The 21,108-nt window shown below is 33.4% G+C and overlaps 1 pseudogene; it reads left to right on the forward strand.

Annotated features, from left to right (window-relative positions):
- The first annotated feature begins 308 nt into the window (after positions 1-308).
- On the forward strand, positions 309-20,660 carry LOC142345839 (sodium- and chloride-dependent betaine transporter pseudogene; annotated as a pseudogene).
- Positions 20,661-21,108: the final 448 nt, after the last annotated feature.

Below are 21,108 nucleotides of genomic sequence, written 5' to 3' on the forward strand. Positions count from 1 at the left end.
GATATTCATTATTCCTAGTGTTTTTGTTCTTTTTCAGTGTTAAATGTTTATTTGTGTGTTCCAGCAATTTTGCAGAAAATAAAAACAATAATACTTGAAAATTCTAAACTCCTGAAAGATCATTTAAGTGGCGCACCGGTTTGATCTAAAGTGAGACACTTGTAAATTCTCCTACGAAGGACAGTTACGCAATGGTTATGTAACATCGGAAATTACTCACAAGTGTGAAAAAATCAGATCAATAACTGACGTTATTACGTAACTTCCTTTTCTCGTGAATTCTGTTCACGTATTAATTTTCCAAGAGTGCTTTAGATGCAAACAGTTGTTGTAAATCGCTTGAAATTGTTCAATTGTCATCTGGTTTGTCATAGCGAACAGTTTACAACAGTTGAGTCACAAAATATATTTCAACAATTGAAAAACACCCAGTTTAAGGTGAGTTGCGTTTTAGTTTGGTCATTTTAAATTTTTTTGAATTTCTTGAAATTTTTCAAGGGTTGCAAACGTTCAAGAGCACAAAATGACGTTTGTATTCTGCTTTTCTTTTCAAGGAATGACAAATTTTTACAAAAAAAAAATCTTCAAACAGTTTTTTTTTCGGAACATAAGGAACAATTTTGCATTGAACAATCTCTCAATAAACCATTTACTTCTCAAATTTGTCCTGACTGCTATATTTGATAGTACATTGAAGTGCTTTCGTGTACTCTGAATTAAATACTTGTATAGTAGAGATCAATTATTGAAATATGAGTTTTATCTAATTCATCAGTTTAAAGTAAATATAAGTTTGGGTTATAGACTTTCGTTCTAAAATTTTACTTATCAAGTTATATCAAGTTATATTGAGATTAGCTTCACTTCATCTAGATTACTGACGCAAAAAACGCACGATTTATCTTTCAATGCCCATGTGCAGCTTCGATCGGTTTTAACTGATTCATCACTTTGATTAATTTCTCGTCAAAAATGTTTTCCACAAAACTGTTTTTCGAGAAATCCCCTTGGTTTAAATAAATTTGACATTCTATACATTTTCATGAAGAATACAGAAAAATTTATTTTATGTTTCATGCAATTGATTAGTTTTTGATGAAACATTGCGCAACAAAAAAGATTGTATGGTATAATGATTGACAAGTTTACCCAAAAGAATTATAGCGTATTGAACACGTGCAATTAAATAGTAAATCTTTGTGATAATCGAGTACTCTTGCATCAAGTAGTGCAGATATTATTATGATCTGGTAGGAACAAACGGAAGGGGAATATATTCTGTTCTGCCCTCCCCTCCACCCCCCCCCCCCCCCCACCAGCTTAGCGGGCTTATATCTTTTGCGCCCTCCAGCCGCACGTGCTATTTTTATATAGTAAGGTGCTATGTAACAACATATAATTTGAAACGGGGGGGGGGGGGGGGGGGGGCAAAACAGAATAGATCTCGGAAGGGATACACAAAATTAGAATCAGTGTAGTCCGAAAAGACTTTTCATTTGGTACATTAAAAAAAGTAAGCAAAAGGGCGTAGACATTCAATTTTATAAAATTTCGTTTGTGCCCCCGGGCTTAGTGGGGTGAATATTATGTCAACCCCCAGACGCACCTGCCATGTTTTTACATAATGATCTACTATGTAATGGGGTTCCGCAATTGGAGGGTTCATGACGTACTGGAGGGGGGGCACAAACGCAAAAGATCCAAACTAGTTTTAATTAAAAAAGCTAATTTGGTAAAAAAAAAAACATTCTGAAGAAAGTTTAATTTTTTGCGCGGCACTTGTTCAAATTTGATAATGCTGCAGAAGTGGAGTATTTTATGTGACACACTTGCAGGAGATGTTGCAATGCATGGATTAAGCATTACTGAAACAAAGAATGTAGAATTTAATGAAATTTAAAATTCACACAAATTTCTAAACAAAATTTGCAAATTGATCTCGGTATGCAAATAAACTTTAATTCAAATTTATTGCAATTAAACCAGCAGTTAAAAGGGCGGAGAAAGTTTCTGCACTATTGTTTTCTTAGCTGATCTACTATTTGCTACTCCTAGGTGAGTTATGGCGAGTGTTTTTTTTCTGAACTTTGTTGGGGTTTGTTCTTATCAGAAAGTGCTGTGCGTTCGATTAAAGTGTGAAGGTCAAACTGCTCAACAAACTGAAGAGCAGAGAAAGCAATAAATATTTTTCTTATCAGAATGTTTCTCACAGAGAGCAAGAAATGTAGTTTTAAAAAATTGCACTAAGCGAGAGAAGACGTGTCTCTACAAAAAAGGCATTTTAAATCATTTTTCATCAATATTGCATCCTTCCATTCAATTAGTTTCAATAAGCTATAGTATCAATTATTACACTACATAAAGGTATGGACATTATTTTTAATTGCTCTCAAACAATTTTTGTAGCAGTTATATTAGTCTTGTCTTTTTATTCGGTTTTTCGCTTGGCCGATTTTTTTTATCTAACCCATTTGATTTTTCGTCCTCAATTCGGGATAAACAGGAAGCGACCAGCGTGCAATAAGTGCTCTTAGATCCTTTCAGCTCATTAACCTCCAAGCATGCGACTCATAGAAGCTGTTTTGGAGATTTATACTTCTGGCGTGAAGGGCGGTTCTTAGATGTTGACCCGCAACCCCCTCAACACCCCCCACATCAACCGACCTCTCACTTCACCCCCCCCCCCGCCTTTTGCCCCACCCATCAACCCACCATTGCACCCCCCCCCCCCCCCCCCCACTGCGCTCACCCAACGCCCCTTCAATTAAGCTAAAGCTAACCCCACTAAACCGAAGCTAGCTACTGATGAAGCCAACCGCTCGCCGGTCGTTTGAAATTTGCCAATTTGTCAATTTGCCCGCGTTAATTGGTCATGTTTTAAATATTAAGGTGAATTTTTGTTTTATTTATTGCATACTTTATTGGTAGCATTCAATTTAGTCCTGTTGGTCTTTTTTTAAAAAAAAACAATTTCGCACCACTGATTTATTTTTCGGTTGATATTTTTTTGTCGCACAATCAATTTTTTCGAGATGAAAGCATACAAACACGATCGATTTTGCAATCGATTTTTTCGAGATGAAAGCATACAAACACAATCTTGTTTGTCATACAATCGATTTTTTTTTATTTCATTTTTGACTTACCTCACTTACTGTTTCAGTTTACACAGATGTCAAAAAATTTATCTTAGTTGCCAGAGGGACTTAATGTCCTAACAAAAGGGCTTTTTCGCTCAATATTTGGGCACAAGTACCTAGGTGCACTATATTTTAACTTATTTAGAGTTTTCTGCAGTAGCATACTGAGGTCACATTTAAATAACTCTGACTCCTTTTCATGCGAACCGGACATCAATCTATTCCAGGTAATGCGTATCAACTCAGATCTAGTTAACTGAACGATAAATAAAGAAATTAAAACTGAGTTTTAAGAGATTTTCCCACATCTCTACCAGTCGTTGAACTTTCGATAGAGTTATTAGAATCGTAAGAGTTTTATATTCCTTTTTTGCGTCTTTGTATCGATTAGCAGCTAATCTAAGGTAATCTTTCATTGAACATGTCTTTTACACTGTCTACATAAATCCTTGAGGGAAATGAAAAATTGTTATCTTCAGTGATTTTCATTTAAATGCTCGGCCTTAATTGCTCAATTATATGAATATTTAGCTTTTTCATGTTTTTCGTTTTTTTTTTGGCTGAAAAGCTGTAATAAGAATTTTAAAAAGCCACTGTAACGGGTCATTTTTGTTCTCGCTTCTTTGAATATTTTACAAATTTAACTAAATAATGTTAAGTTGTGTGAAGAAAGAAATAATGTTTAATTGTTTGAAGAAAGAATATATCAGATGCATATGAAACCTCTAATTTTATTGCAAAAACTTGTGATATCATCTGTCCGAAAGTTTAAACTTTCATACTGGTATTTGAACAACGATCTGTTTAATCAGTCGTACCTCGATGAATCAAGAGGGGCTCAGCTCTTCTGAAGTGTTATTAAGAAGATCACAAACCCAAGCGAGCAATAAGAACTTTTGCAGCAAGAATTACATGAAGTTTTGATAAGAATCCAAAAGCTTAATTTCAGTACTTTTCACCGTTTCAATGACAGTATGGGACTATCGAGTAGAAAAATTAGATAAATCATACATCGCTCCACTAATTCGAGTAACAAACGCATTGTATTGATATAGATTTCATTGAGTTTTAATTTATCGCGGGTAATATTCAGATTCAATTTGACGACTAAAATCATAACTTATTATTACACATTTTGTTACCTGATATGCTTTACAATTTATGATGGTTTGCAATTGTGCAATTTCTAACTGACACATATTCTCATTCATTTTCGTCCATTATCAAATTATTACGACTGTAATGCATTAAGAAATGATAGAAACGTGAAATATCGACAAACTTGAAAAATTAATGTACTTTTACAACCATTATTGCGTTCATTATTTATTTTTACCACGTTTTAGAACTTAGAAAACAAAAGCAGAGTAGGTTCCTTACCTTTTCACAAAAAATAGAAAAAAAAATGTGATCAAGGCCCAAATAGGGAGGAAATTGAAAACTTCACAAAAAATTAATCCATTTTTTTTAAATTGTTATCTAACTGTTAATATTAAGCATCTTTAAATAAAAGCTCTTTGTTTTGGACCCAAAATTGGTGTCGTTTTAAACCCAGCCATGTTATTTTGACGCCAAAAATGCGTGAAATAAACTAAATGACTAAGCGAAAGGCGGGTTGAAATTTTTTCACAATCATAGTATGCTGCGACTTGTGGACCTTTTTTGAACAGTAAAACAATCATTAAAGGTTTCAATCTTAATTCTAAATGAATGTTCAAGTATCTGAAGAACAGTTATGATGGTCTTATTTTAATACCCTCAAGAGGGGACAGGGTGCAATAGAAAATAAAATCTACCAAAATTGAGAAGTTCAAATTTCTGTAGAGAACAGTACCTAGTGAGCAAAAAACTTATTATAGTGACAATTTCCAAGCAAAAAAGCAAAATTTTGTTCTTAGAGGCGAATTATAACTTATAGAAAAACAAAAAGGCTGAAAAACAATAAAACTTAAGTGTGTAACCATAAAATTCTCTATTTTTTTAATGGGAACGAACGTTTTTCGTTGAAACTATTAGCTCTCTAAACTCTAATAAGGAGGTTTGGAAATGTGCGTTTGCACATAAAGTTCCTAACCCACTCATCCACGTTCCTGACATAATTATCTGCAAATGAAGTTGAAATAGAGAACTCAATATAATACAGATTATTGGACTCTGAAGGATAATTGATGAATTGTCTAATATGTGCAAACATGTATACCGGACAGGTTTTTCTCTTCTAGCCTGGACTAAAAATTTAATGTCAACAATAAAAAACCTCTACGTTCGCAAAATAAAACAAAGAAAACAGTTTGAAAAAGTCTTAAAAGACAACTCTTTTCACTTCTAACGGCTGTTTATGTAACTTCTATGTAGCGGCTTGTTTAACACCAGCAACATTTACCTCATAATATTCAGTCATCGAAAACAGCAGTATATTGATTCTTAATTGCACGCAACAGCAATAGGGCAGAAATAACAACAACAACATGGCAAGTAAATGCCGACATTATGATCTAAAAATTGATAAAGAACTGTACGTTTTCAAAAGTAAACATCTTTTTCTGTAGTTTTAGATATCAATTCAAATCACTATGCCATTGAGACTGCAATACAAATTTGTTGCAACTGTGTATTATTTTCAAGGAGAGGCACAAAAACACTAAACGGAAACGGAAGAATCTCAAAAGTCTACTGTTATTTATACAAAAACAACATTGCGATCAAATTCTCCAATTTAAACTTCAAGCACCAAACTTCAGGCACCAATTCACTTGCTTTCACTAGAAGTCACGGGAAGCTGTCATTGAAGAGACGTAGTACATAAGGCAGAAAAAACGATTAAAATAAAGGCAAATATAAAGAAGACAATTAAAAATTTGGAAGACAAATGACATCAGAAGAAAGCAAAGCATAAACTAAAGACCTCAAACAACATAAAAGTTATTTATTGGCTCCCTAAAGCCCTTATTATCCGTCCGTTCAATACTTTGCGATAATACTTCGGAGAAAACAAAAAATGGAAAACATTAAGTTAGTGATGATTATAAGTTAATTCTAAGATTTCTTTTGTGCCTAATTAGAAAGCTCAATAATAACTGTCATTGTTGAAACGTAATGCAAAGAAAAGAGAAGAAACTGAAAACAGATGAAAAGCTCAATAATTCCTTAAAATTTCATGTAAGCACATTGTCAAACAAGAAAAAAAACAAGAAATTTTTGATTTGAAATGCTTCAATTGTCCACTTATGTTGCTCTATAAAAAATACAAGCATAACTAATAGTATCACCAAAATGATGGAGTTTTGTTGCCTCAAAACCATAAAAACTAATAAACTCATAAAACAAAACTTTATACAGGAAAAATCATGTTGCTTCAAAACCTCAATGGGACATTCTTAAAGAATATTAAGCGACAAAAAAATCGAAAACTGGAGCAATTACGGTAAAATATGGTTATAAAAACATATGAAGTCGAAGCCTTTTGAATTTTCCAATAATCGACTCTTTTGAATTGTCCATTGATCGACGCCTTTTGAATTGTCCATTGATCGACTCATGCTATAGCTTAAATACAACAGTTTTATGAGCTCTAAATCATTTTCTGCAGGAACTGAAAACGAAGCGCAGACAGCAATCAAATTGTCGAAATTGAGTAACAATTTTCTCAAAAAAAATCCCAGAATTTGTTCAAAAAAGAACTTCTCCCACCACTCCAAAAGCAGTTAGAAAGATTTTACGCCTCAAAAGTAATGAACCTTATGCTTTTTTTGGCTTCCTAGTTTTGCCAAAATCGCTATTTCAATTTGACCTCCTATTGATTTTGGAATGAATAAAATGAGAAAGAGAGAAAAAAAGGCAAAGATCTTGAAAAGATAGAGTCCAAATCTTCTCTTTAGTGAAATTGTCAACAAAAAGAATAGTGGCCTTGCCATTGGGTCGCACAATTAATAAGACTACAATTTTGTCATCGGTATTATGAAAAAACTTAGCTGAATTGCAGAAATTTTTTGAACCTGATAACTCATGAAAAGACAAAGAATTGAAAACAAGTTTCAATTTTTATTTCTACTCTGAAAAAGATTCCTAAGGAAACCATTCATGACTTTCCGTCCAAGTCTTTCTCCTATTAAAGGCCTAACAACTTTAAAGTTAAAAAAAAACTTAAGAAATACAGAAAATACCGAATTGAAAATTTAAAATTGTAATACTCACTAATTTTTAAATAGAAGAGAATCATCTCAATGAAACTATTAGCTACCTATTGAATCCTTCTGTAACTCCAGACAACTCGAATTGGTAATGTGCATTTGCGCATAATTTTCCGACACCACTAACCCTCATTTTCGCATAATTGTCTGCAAATGAAATAGAGATAAAAACTTTAACTATAAAGCAGGTTAATGGATTCTCAGGGATGCTTGAAAGATTTTCGAAAGTGTACAGATATGTATTCCGGTCAGGTTATTTTTAATTGCTCTCAAACGAAGGCTGTAGCAATTATATTAGTCCTGTCGGTCTTTTTTATGCAATTTTTCCTTTGAGCAATATTTCGTCTGACGCATTTGAGTTTTCGTCCTCAAAAACGGGATAAACATATAGCGCCCAGCGGGCTTTAAGTGCTTTTGGAGCCCTTCAGCTCAATAGTCTTCAAGTATGCAATTCAAAGAATCTGATTTGGAGATTTATACTTATGGTGCGAAGGCCGTTTCTTAGAGATTGACTCCCCCCACTGTTGCCACTCCATCACCCCCCGGTGCTCCCCTTGTGTGTGGCAAATATGTTAATACTGTTTGTCTGTTTTATGCAGTTTTTCGATCGGCCGATTTTTTGTCTGACCCATTTGATTTTGTCTTCAGAAATGGGACAAGGATGTAGCGCCCAGTTTGCATTAGGTTCTATTAGAGCCGTTGAGCCCACTAATCTTCAAGTATGCGATTAACAGAAAATGATTTGGAGACAATCCACGTTCGCACCCCCGCTGCGCTCACCTTACGCCCCTTCAATTAATCTAAAGCTAGCCCCAATAATCCGTGCCTAGCTACTAAAGAAACCAACCGCTCGCCGGTCGTTTGAGAGCAATTCTCCCGACGTTAGCCGGTTGTTATTTTTTCGAGGATAGGTGAAAACTGAACTGTGAAAATGATTTGGAGATGGGAAATTACGATGATTCAGTTTCTCAGGGAAAAAACAATTTTTTTAAACTTAACTAAATTTAGTCAACAAAAAAAGAGATTTCTGAGTTCAAATACTATCCAATTCAACTAACAAAAATTCAACTATAGACTAATGACCTAATTAAAACCATTTTGAGCTAATAGCAGTTTTTTCTTCTTAAAGAAGAAAATGACTCGACACTAGCAAAACAAAGCAAAGAAAAGAGAAAAAGCCTATAAAAAGAACTGTTTTTAGACCTAACTTCATTTTAAAACGTGTAACCGCAGTAAAGAATCAGCACCAAACACTTCATAGTGTTCAGTTGCAGTTTAAGACAAAGTGACAAAAATAACAACCAGGCAGGTAAATACCAACCAATGAAGGCAAAACTCGGAAAACAACTGTAAGTTTTCAAAAGTAAACCATATCTTAGTCTGTAATCTTAGCTATGAAATGAAATTATCAGACCACTAATTGTGCCCTAGAAATTTGATGAGATTTGTTATTATTGAGAAAAAAGACACTACAACAAAGAAACAAATACAGACAAACCTCAAAATTCCACTGTTATTGTTGTTTTATGAAAACCAAAATGGAAATAGAATTTTTTCGATTCAAAATGAAAACTTTATATAATTCATTTCGTTTCACTAGAAATCACCTGGGAGCGGAGCTGTAATGAGGGAGACCAAAATACAAGCCACAACGAACAACGATAAATTGTATAGGCAAAGCAAAATCAAGTTGATTTTTTCACAGACAAAGGACTTCAAAGACAAGTAATGTATAAAAAAAACCAACTCAAAAATAAAACGTTGAATTAGTGGCGCCTTAGAGAAAGCTGAATGGTCTTCATTCAACGAAATGCTGACCAATATAAAAAATATACATTTCTTAGTATCCTTTTCAATATTTTTCCATTCTGAGATTGGTAAAGCATAGTCGTAGAAAACAAACTGGCGTAGAAAACCACTCAGATTATTATGCAGTAGCGGAAGAAGTAAAGGAAACGAAAGAAGAAAAGTCGGAAGTTTAACAGACAAGATATCATGAAACCAACTTTATTCCAGCCCGATACTGGATGAAGTTTAAAAGTTCCTAGAACTTGAGTGAGGTCGTGATAAATGAGGAAATTGACTGTTAAACAAAATTAAAATCATTTCAATTGGAGTTTACTCTCCATGACGACAAAGTGATTATACAAGGAGAGAAAAGAACGATAAAGAACAGTTTGTTACCGACTGATGATGCTAAAGAACTCTGACTCCACACAGAATTAGATCATTGTATCGAAAAAAGGGTGTTACAAAGAAAGAAAAGAACGAAAAAGAACAGTTTTTAGTGACTGAAGAAAGCAAATTGGACTCTGACGCCGCACAGAAATAGATCGGCACTTCCCAGGTTGAGGTCCAGACCCAAATTTTTGTCTGATCAAATTTTACAGACCGAAATTATCTCTGATCAGACTTTCCAGACAAAAATTCACCCTGATCAGACATTCCAGACCCAAGTTACCTCTGATCAGACTTTCCAGACACAAAAAGTCTCTGATCAGACTTTTCAGACCGAAGGTGTTCTGATCAGACCATCTTCAGACCATGGTCCAGACTCAAATTCAGACCATTGCCCAGACCTTAATCAGACTATGATCAGACTCATGTGCGCTCGAAATAACCTGATCAAAGAAAAATTTTACTTATGAAAAAATCTTAATTTTGCTATAACTTATTCATTTCATAAAAACTGATGTTTGCAGTATTTAATTCATCGAAGAAAAAATTAATTATAAAAGTATTGCTAAAGAACATGAAACCCAACTGTTGAGAACCAATTTTATTTAGTGTACCATTTAGTGTATATTTCTGACTCAATGGATGAGTTTAGACAGCCTTCCACAAGAAACATCGTGGTCTCCAGTTGATCAAAATCTCTTCTGATGGGGACGGGCCTCTGCTATCAGCTGGACTCCTTTTTTCTGATCTGAGCTATCGGACTTTAGATTATTCTCTGATCAGAACGCTGCCTTATGGCTGCCTCTTGGCAGATCCAACATCTCTGAGTAAAAAAACAAAAAAATGAACAAAAAATTGAGCTCGAAATGGGCCCTGATAAGACCCAATTGCGTTCAAAAACATTTCTGATCAGACCCAAATGCGCTCGAAGAGGTTATGAACTGACCCAATTGCGCTCAAAGTTGCCTCTGATCAGACCCAAGTGCGCTCGAATCCGCCTATGATCAGACTTTGCAGACCAAATCGACCTCTGATCAGACCATCTCCAGACTATCGTCCAGACTGTAGTGTGCTCGAACTTCCTTCCAGACCCTGTAATTTCGGTCTGGGAACACACGGGTGTGCGCTCTGCTAGGTCTGATCATAAACTAATTTGGGTCTGGACCTCAACCTGGGTTTCACTTGCTTCAACACTAGACATAACATCTCAAATTGTGAAGAAAATGATTGGCAGACTAAATACTCATTAAAAAACTTTCAATAGGACAAAACATTGTTTTCAATCTTGGTAGAACACTCTGTCGAAGTGGCTGGCGGCTTCGTATTAACATTATTCAGGATGTTTGGATCCATTCTTGCAGCCCATTAGGAAAATGTTACTTGGATAAAAAAACAGTAGACCCGTGAACCGTTCCTCAACTTATGGGTACAGAGATCTGGAAAATCGAATACAGACGGAAGTAAGAGGGAACTTAGTGGAAGAAATATGAATTTTGGAAACTCTAAGAATTGTTTCTTATAATAACACCCTATACGTTTGCATGGCTTTATACTAATCAGGGGAACAGTTTACTCCAAGTGGGTAGAATGAAAGAACGTTTAAATTAACAGTTTTCCGGGGAAAGCGCCAAAATAATACTGATCTTGAATTATTCACAAAACGGAAGCGAAATCTAAGTTCAAAACTGTACGATGACAATAATAGCAAAATAAATTAACTGACAAGAGCGGATAAAATTGTAAGTATTGATTCCGATAAGGATTCAATTGTATATCCACCTTTGTTTTTTTGATAGCTTCAAAGTCTTAGAGCCCAAATTAGGGACTTGAAGATATCAAAGTTATGAATGACCCCCGAATAAAACTTAGAGTTAATTAGCTACCGGGTGACTCTTAATGAATTTTGGCATTTTTACAAGGAAACAGAATAAGGTCACACCGGGTTTCGTAACTCCACGCCCCACCTTTTTAGGACAACATAGTTCTGTAAGCACAATTCATTTTTTAGACATACCTATTTAGTAACTATAAAATATAACAATCTCACTAATCAATAAGTAGGTTAAATTAAGGAAAAAAGCGCGGAGGAAGCGTAGCTACCACCAACACTATTCATTTTCTAGAGTACCAAACAGCTGCACTCCTTCTATGAGACGAATAGTGAAGCTACTTTGATGGTAGGGTTGAACTGACTCGTAGCAGACTGGCAAGCTATGTTAACACTTCATCCTGCTGAAGAACCAATGAAACTGCAAAATTTATTTTCAATTCTGGCTGATCATCGTTTTACTGAACATTTTGTTTTAAGCACATGTGTGCATTGCTAAGTACAATTTGCTAACTACACATTGTCCGAATTGGAGAATTGTTTTTGTTTTTTTTAGGTCGTCAAAAACCAATGAAAAGCAATATACCAAAATTAATAAAGCGTTCGCAAGAACAACTTCAACTCAGTTAGAGACAACATTTGGGCCCAATTTTTTTTATTTTGAAAGATTTCTTTGTTTTAGCGGAGAGCAAAAACAAAGAGAAAAGACACCAGAATGCACACTTTCTTTTCGTAGGTGCCATGCTTTCGTGACATTTGCAGGTTCAAAAAGTCAATATACTTCTCAATCTTTTTCTTCCATGTGATTTGTGCATCATTTTTTTCTAATTGCCCTTATTGAGCGTTCTCGCAACTTTTTAAAAAATATATACAACTACATTTAAGAAAAATTGAAAAAAAATCAATGTTTAGGTGCATGTAATTGATATCATAAAATTAAGTTAACTACGCGAACAAACTCCAACGCCCAACTAAAACTGCTGAATTTCATCATCTCAAGCCAAGGCCACAAATCTGCACAGTGGATTAAAGTGTTGAACGAGTCGAGGAGGGGAAAAAGTTCAACAGAAACGGATCATGAATCAAAATATTTCAACCCCAACACTGGAGAAAAATTGGCAATTTCCTAGAATTTGAGTGAGGTTGTGATAAAAGAAAACAATCGGTGGTTCATCAAAATAACAACCAATTAGTTGAAGAGTATTACACGCTCATTAAAAAGAGTTAAACGGGACAACACCTGGTTCTCAATCATACTAGCCCATCACACTTATGAAGTGGCTGGCCTCTTTGCTCTCACATTGCGGACGCCTGGATCTGTTTTTGCTGCTTTTTGGGCGATTAGGAAAAGGTTAGTTGGATAACGAAAAGAGTATACACGTGAAACGTTTGTCAAACGATGAGAAAAAAGATCTGGAAAATGGAATACAGACGAAAGAAAGACAGAAATTATGGGAAGAAATGTTGCTGGTAGAGATTCATTTTGATAAGAACTATCGTACGGCAAAACTTGTGATGGTGGTTTTTTTATAAATACACTTTGCATCTTTGCATGACATTATACTATTCAAGGAGAATAGTTTAGTCCAAGTGGGTAGAATGCAGGAAAGGAAATTTTAATTTAACTGTTTTTCGGAAAAGAAGCAAATTAATTCTGACATTGATTTCTTCTCCAAATCGAAGCGAAATCCAAGTTTAGAACTATACTGACATGATAATGGTGAACCAATAACTTACAGTAGGGGATTGCTTAGTAAATGTTGATTCTGATATGTATTCAATTGTAGATCTACCTTCTGTTTTTCACGCACTAAAGAAATTATCAGAGCTCGAATTAGGGGTTTATGATATCAAAGTTATGAATGACCTCTGAAAAACATTGACCAGAAAAACGTGTTTTCCATACAATAAAACTGTTTTCGATAAAACCCAATAAGATTCTCAAAGAAATGTGGGTTAGAAGTATATATATACGGCCTCTTTTTAGCCAATTTGGGGAAAATACCAAGTTGTGGGATAATTGTTGCGTTGAGTTTTGGGTCACGAAATCTTAATGAAAACAAAAACACTGTTGTTATAGTCAAGTTATGGAATACTCTTGGGTCGATTAGTGAGATAATAATTAATTGTTCGAATTTAGTGCTTTTTGTTGAAAAAAAACTCAGCTAACTATACTTTTCGTTAACACAACTCAGCAAATTCTCCTCCGTTTTCTCTTTCTGGTCTTTTCTTGTAGTTCAGCAGAAATCAAAACTTGTATATATTAGAGTATAAAGAAATTTTTTTGCTTGACACAAACGGAAATTAGTGTTAAAAAATTTTAACTGATTTTCTAATTAACTTTGGTATTTTTTAATTAATCAGTATGAAGTCATATCGGATTTAGTAATTTCACGTCACATATTTGTAGGACAACATAATTCTGTATGTATAGCTTCATTTTTCAGACACTTTTTTGGTTGACTATAAAAAGTAACGATCTCACCAATCACTAAGTAGGTTTAGTTAGAAAAGGGAACTTGGAGGCATCATCAATCCTCTTTAAAATAGAATGGGTGATTCAGTGTTTAAATAATTGTGAATGAAAAGCAGATATAGTTCTCAACCGTATAATTGCCAACTTCTGTTTAATAACAAAATTTTTCATATATGAGAATACCTTTTCAAGTAATGAGTCAGGAGGACTTTTACTTGTGTTTTTTTCTCATTTATTTAATTCATTTGTGTTTAGGCTTCTGCAAGTTTAAATGAGGAGGGCCTGGTATAAACCTTTATTCCATTTAAGAGCATTATGTTTGTGAAGTTTTACCTTTCCGTTTAAATTATTCTTTCAGGAAAGGATTCTAAGTATACTTGAGGAATTTTGAATAGGATAGACCCCCATTCCAGATATTCCAATTCTATGCAATACACATTATTAATGGATTAGAAGAATTGGCGGATTAGAAATTTATGAACTACCGTTTTATGGTTTCAGTACTTTTGAAATAGATTTAGCAGTTTGAAATTAAGCGAACACAGAAAAACATGCAGTTTTTCATCTAAAGAAACAAGTAACGAAGTGGAAAATAATCAAGGCTAGAACATGAACAACTTTTTGTCAAATTGTAAATTATTTCTGCAGAGGGAGTCCAACATTTAAGTTAGAGCTGACGAACAGGCATCTCCAATTAAAACTTTTCTGGGTTTGTTTTATTTAACTTTTTTTAAAATACACAATACCATTAAATGAAAGTCTACAGTTCTAAAAAAGAAACAATTATTTTTGCTATAGAAGAGAGTTAAAAATTTTATGGCTGCAAACTTCAGAAAAATTGTTGGTGAGTCATCATTATTGAGGAAAGTCGTTTATTTTTTAATTTGTTAATATTTAGTGATTTTGATCTTTGCTTAGCGGTTTTCTGCCTTCAATCATTTTTGATTTTTTTTATATAATTAGTTTCTGTTTAAATTAATTTCATACATTTTTTAACTTCATTGTGTGTACTTGGCTTGTGATTTTCAGCAAATTGTAGAAAAGTATATAGTTATATAATTATATGTAGTTATTGCATAAATTTTCGGTTGATCTCTTTTATTATTTCCTCTTTATAAAAACATAAAAACATCCTATTTAAATTTATTAGTTGAATTGCAAACGTGTGTTGTGACTTCTTAAAATATAAAATGAGACAAGGAGGCTCGGTAATGTGCGTTCGCACATTAAATTCCGACCCCGCTCATCTACATTTTTCACTTAATTGTCTACCAAATGAGGAAGAGATAAAAAATTCAACAAATCAACATATCGTTCAACAAACTACTAAAAGAATAAAACAATCTACTATAAAGGGTCTATGAGACCTGTGGCTACCATAATATGAATACCAGAAAAGACGGCAAAAAAAATCAAATAGTTACAAATATTAATTACGACAAAAACTCCTTGTCCATTTTTTGAAAACCAATAATAACCAAATCAAAAGGGCATCAGATAAAACTTATACTAAGAAGATTAAACGGTGCGTTTTGGAACAAAATATGGGACTTTTCCTCAAGGCGAATTGGCAACAAGTCGACTAGAAATGAGCAAAAGCGGCAAAAAATTGTTAAGACATTGCTTTTTTTAAAAAAAAGAAATATTAAATTCGAACTGATTAGAAACATTACACATCAAATGAAATCATTAAGAGAGTCTTTTATACCTCAATAGAGACTGAATGAGGCCTTTCATTATCAAGGATATGTCATACGACTACAAAAAGAACGAGAAATACGGGCAAAGTTTGCACAAAAAATTATGCACGAAAACGATGTCCCCCAAATCAATTAAATATTAAGGTGTTTACAAAAAACACTAAAGGTCTTCGTTTGCAGTTTTTGCAGGTGACAAAACTTGTACGTCAAATGACACTCATTATTGTGATACTGTGAAAAAAAACAAAACCTTCAAAAAAGGTCAAACTTGCAAAAATCGCGAAAATTGGTTTTAAGAAAACTGGCTGTTCCAAGAAGAAAGACCATTTGAGGAAAATAAAACCGTTATGTAGAGCAAATTGTATTTCAAAAGATAAATGATTTGAATTGTATTTAGAGATGCTAAGCTACAATTTAACAGAAATAATTTTGGCAGATCTCAAAAACCTATCTCTTTTTTTTTTATTAAAAACAAATGGTTTCAAAATTCATAGCCAACAAAAGCTTTCTACTAAAAGAGCAAACAGTTTGTCTTTTATCTAATTAGAAAACTAATTGCGACTGTTATTAATGAGACTAAATCATAAGACTATAAAATAACATGAAGTACGAGCTGAACTAATAACTTTCAAAAACAAATTCATGAAACCACAGTTTTGAATCCATTAAATTAACCGCGAGAATACAACATCTTCATTTGCGTCTCCTTTGATCATCTTAAAAACTTTTTGTGAAACGACAAAATGACAACAAAAAGAGCCACAAAAACTGAAAAGTATTTAAACTTCACAAAATTCTTCTGAAACAAATTGTGTAAGCCCTGTGAACATCATTAAAAAGTTTAAACAACAGAAAAATTTTTTGGTTGATTCAAGAAAACATTAAAATGAGCTCTGAATATTGAAGCTAGTTTACGAAAAAGATACAACATTGTAAACTACGAAAAAACTCAAACTAGAACAAAAAGGGATAAGTTGATGAATACTATTACTCTTTTTATTAGAAATTTAAATCGAAGGTCAAAACAGCCACTAGTTATTAACCGATATCAGTTATTTAATTTCAATTGTTTTAAACTCTAGTTGGCCACAGAGCTTTAGTTACACAATATTCTGCATATGACAACAAAAATTAACAACAAATAAAAATTAACAACAAATTAACAACAAATAAAAACCTGTACCAATTTCTGCAGGAGAACGCTGTCGCAGCCCTTCAAACCATATGTTAAGAAAACAAAAATTATGTTCAGTTTCAAGTGTTGCAAAGCTTTTGTTTTGCGGTTAGATTGTTAAATATTGTGAAAAATTACAAAAGAAACAAAAACAACAGCAAAAATGAGCAATTAAGCATAAAAATCAGAGAATTTTGTATAAAAACTTGTAGTACCAACAGCAAGATAACCTTCTGTTAAAACAATCGGACACAAAATTATTTTTTATTTTATAAGGAGGAAAGGTGTATCTGTAATTACTGGAAATGAGCAAAATGTTGCCTATAATAATATAAAAAATTGACAAGTTCAAAAAATCCCAGAAATTTCCTTAAAACAAATACATTCAATAACATAAGAGACATTAAGTAACAACCGAATGAATAGAAAAAATTCACTTGCACCTCATGAGGAAGAAATTTAGATCTTTGAATTTTCAAACATAAAAATCAGACTGCCAAAGGAATAACAATTGAAAGCAAAAGACAAGAATTCAGTTAATTTTTAATAAAACTCTTCCTCAAAGCCATAAAAACTCTTCGGTTCTCTGCAAACAAACTATATCTACATTCGGCCTCAAATTTACGTAAATTGGAGCTGTCATCAAAAGAGCCGTGAATAAAAAATATTGTCAGTAATTAACATTAAAAGAACAAAAGTAAAATATTTTGAAAAAATGCAGCATCAAAATGAAAACCAAGAAGTCTCGGATTCTAAGAGTTCATGATATTATCGAACCTTTCCCTGATTTTCTCGCACGCCCAGCAAACCGACCAAGGGTTCCAAGTATATGCGAATTAGATCAATTGTTGAGTGGAATTCTTCAAATATTGAGAAAAAAGATGCATTTTGTATAATTATCGAGTTAAATATTCAAAAAACGGCAAACATTTAATTCCAGAAGACTTTGATACGTCACCTAATTGCAACCAGTGCTCTTTTTTTTGAGATTAGGGAGTTTGGGTTAACGTTTCTAGGTCACTAAGGACTAAAAAAGCATATTTTGTGCCATTTTTAATGAAAAAAGTTTGAATTTTGAAAATTTTATCAAAAATTTTAGCCAAAAAAACCTCAATCAAACAATTCAGCAACGCTCTTCTATCTTAACGGTAACAACAACACACTGCCGTTAACAATTTTAACTAAATTGAATTAAATTAGCGAAATTGTGCCAAATTTTGGCAAAAATTACTGAAAATGTGAACAAAAACAGTCTAATGTTCACAAAACTTTAAACCTCGATAACTCCCTGTAAAACATGAAAATCGAAAAAAACTTTTTAATTCCGTATTCTACGCTGGACGGGTTTTGTAATGATACCACTCACAATTCTCTACGATGAATATATCGGTCGGCCAAAATTGACTGAACAAAAAAAACCCAGTTGAGTATATAGTTCCTCCCTCCCCACTAAAGTGGGGGTCGGAACAAAAGTTTGGGTAGAGGCAAAATATTTTGAGAAATTCTTATCAAACCTATAAATAAAAGTGATGTGCTGCTCCATTTACATTAAAAACAACTCATACACTCAGTGGTGATTTATGCCCAACAATTAATCACAATAAGCAAGTAGCGAATTGTTCCAAAAATTGGTTTACCGATACTTTTACAATGTTAGCAAACATCTTTTTTTAATCTTTTGAACTTTTTTGGAAAAGAAATTCGTTATTAATGATTTTTAGGAATTTTCATATTGCAAACTGGTTGTTTTTGACGAACATTTAGTCACCTATCATCTGCTTAGGGTGTTTTGAGTAGGATACATTTGAACTGATTTAACGTGGAATTCAACTCAATGTTATTCGCTGTTATTCAATTTTGGCCGACTGCACTCCAGATTTACAGGGTCAATTTTACTTCATTTTATCATTTTACCTCCTTGATGACGAAATAGTGAATAAAAATAGGTTTTTAATTACTTTTTCAAACTTTCTGTTTCAGTAAAATCAATCAAAGAAGATGACTGAAAAGATTCAGAAATCAACTGCTTCCATTGACCGCAAAGGTCGCGAAACCTGGTCAGGTAAATTTGACTTCCTAATGACCCTCATTGGCTACAGCGTTGGATTGGGAAATTTCTGGAGGTTTCCTTACCTGTGTTACAAAAACGGTGGCGGCGTTTTCCTAATTCCATACTTTGTAACTCTCTTTGGAGCTGGATTTCCTTTACTTTTTCTGCAAATATCACTGGGACAATTTATGTCAAAAAGCGGGCCAGGGGCTTGGAACATTTTTCCTTTGATGAAAGGTCTTGGCGTGGCAACTATATTTATAGAGTCTTATGTTTCTCTTTATTACATTGTTGTTATATCATGGTCACTATACTATTTATATTCAACGATAGTCAACTCGACAATGCCTTGGACTAAATGTTTCGACAGTTACGGACCAAATTGTCTCGAGCACTCTATTGACCAATCACATACGGTTGGCTCCGTGTCAGCCAATAGCAGCTTGACAAAAGAACCGGCTGAACTGTTCTGGACGAAAGGAGTTCTTGGACTTTCGGATGGAATGGAAACTTTGGGAAGCATCCAACCACATATGGCTTTGAGTCTTTTGGCCTCTTGGATTATAGTTTACGCTTGTATAATCAAAGGAGTACAATATACTGGGAAGATTGTTTGGTTTACAGGCCTTTTTCCATACTTCATGCTTCTTATTCTGTTCATCAGGGGAATCACACTTGAAGGCGCCATGAATGGTTTAACTTATTATTTCAAGCCAGATTTTTCAAAACTCTGGCTTGGGTCAGTTTGGCTAGATGCTGGAACCCAGATTATGTTTTCCATGGGCTTGGGAGATGGAACCATGACAACACTAGGAAGTTTTAACAAGTACAGACACAATGCTTTGCGTGATTCTTTACTATATACTATTGTCAACTGCTTAACTAGTTTGTTCGGCGGTCTCTGTATATTTACCACTTTGGGTTATATGGCCCATGAACGGGGAATCGAAGTTTCAGAAGTCTCCGACGGAGGACCTGGGCTTATTTTTATTGCGTACCCTACGGCTCTGTCTCTCCTGCCGATAGGGTCCAAAGTTCTAACAGCTTCTTTTTTCCTTATGATTCTATTCCTGGGCTTAGATTCCCAATTCGTATCGGTCGAGGGTTTGACCCGACAAATTATGGATGCATTTTCACAGATTTTCAATTTCCCACACGCCCGCAAAGTTTTAATTACAATACTGAGTGTATTTTTTTACAGTGTAGGCTTAGTTTTTACAACTAACGCCGGTATGTACTACTTTCAAATCCTCGATTTCTATTCTGCAAGTGGATTTATTGTTCTGTTTCTCTGTTTCTGTCAAGCAATAACTCTTTCGTATTGCTACGGAGGTCGTCGATTCACGAACGATATCAAATCAATGATGCCCAATCTCGGCCCGATTATGAAAATGTATTTCTTGATATGTTGGTACATTTTGTGCCCGCTGCTTTGCATATTTATTGCAGTTATGTTCTGGATTAACTTTTCTCCCTTGAGTTACGGTTCTTATACCTACCCTATTTGGAGCTCCTTCATGGGTTGTATGATTGCGTTTCCGAGTTTCCTGGCAGTCCCGATAACTGCAATTGTTCAGTTGGTTATAAATCGAAACGACCTTTCGCTTGTGACAACTGCGTCTTTAAGAGAACACCAAATACATGAGAAAACCGAAAAGCCGTACTTGGTCATTTCTGAAGATGAAAATGGATCGAACGGAGCACCAGTTTCGACCGGTGTTGATGCTGTTCAAAATTGCAGTATTCAAGAAAAATCTGATGATACAAACTGCTAGACGCATAATTTTGTACTTGATCATTTGTACTGGCGTGGAACATTCATATTGTTGGAAAATATTTTACGAGGTAGCGTATTTAACCATCATATCTAAATTTTAAATCGGATTTGGGTTGCAGACATTATTGCAAATAAAAGTTTCGGATAGTTTTTTTCCACAAAATGGTGAAATGGTATTTTCTTTGTAAACATTATCTGATAGATGTGTAATGTATATATATATATATATATATATATATATATATATATATATATATAAATATATATATATATATATATATATATATATATATATATGTATATACATATATATATAAATATATATATATATTATATATATATATATAAATATATATATATATATATATATATATATATATATATATATATATATATATATATATATTTATATATATATATATATATATATTATATATATATATATATATATATATATATATATTTATATATATATATATATATATATATATATATATATATATAAATATATATATATATATATATATATATATATATATATATAAATATATATATATATATATATATATATATATATATATATATATATATATAT

Source organism: Convolutriloba macropyga, chromosome 9 (assembly GCF_964194025.1).
Source record: "Convolutriloba macropyga chromosome 9, txConMacr16.3, whole genome shotgun sequence".
NCBI classification, from domain to species: Eukaryota; Metazoa; Xenacoelomorpha; order Acoela; family Convolutidae; genus Convolutriloba; species Convolutriloba macropyga.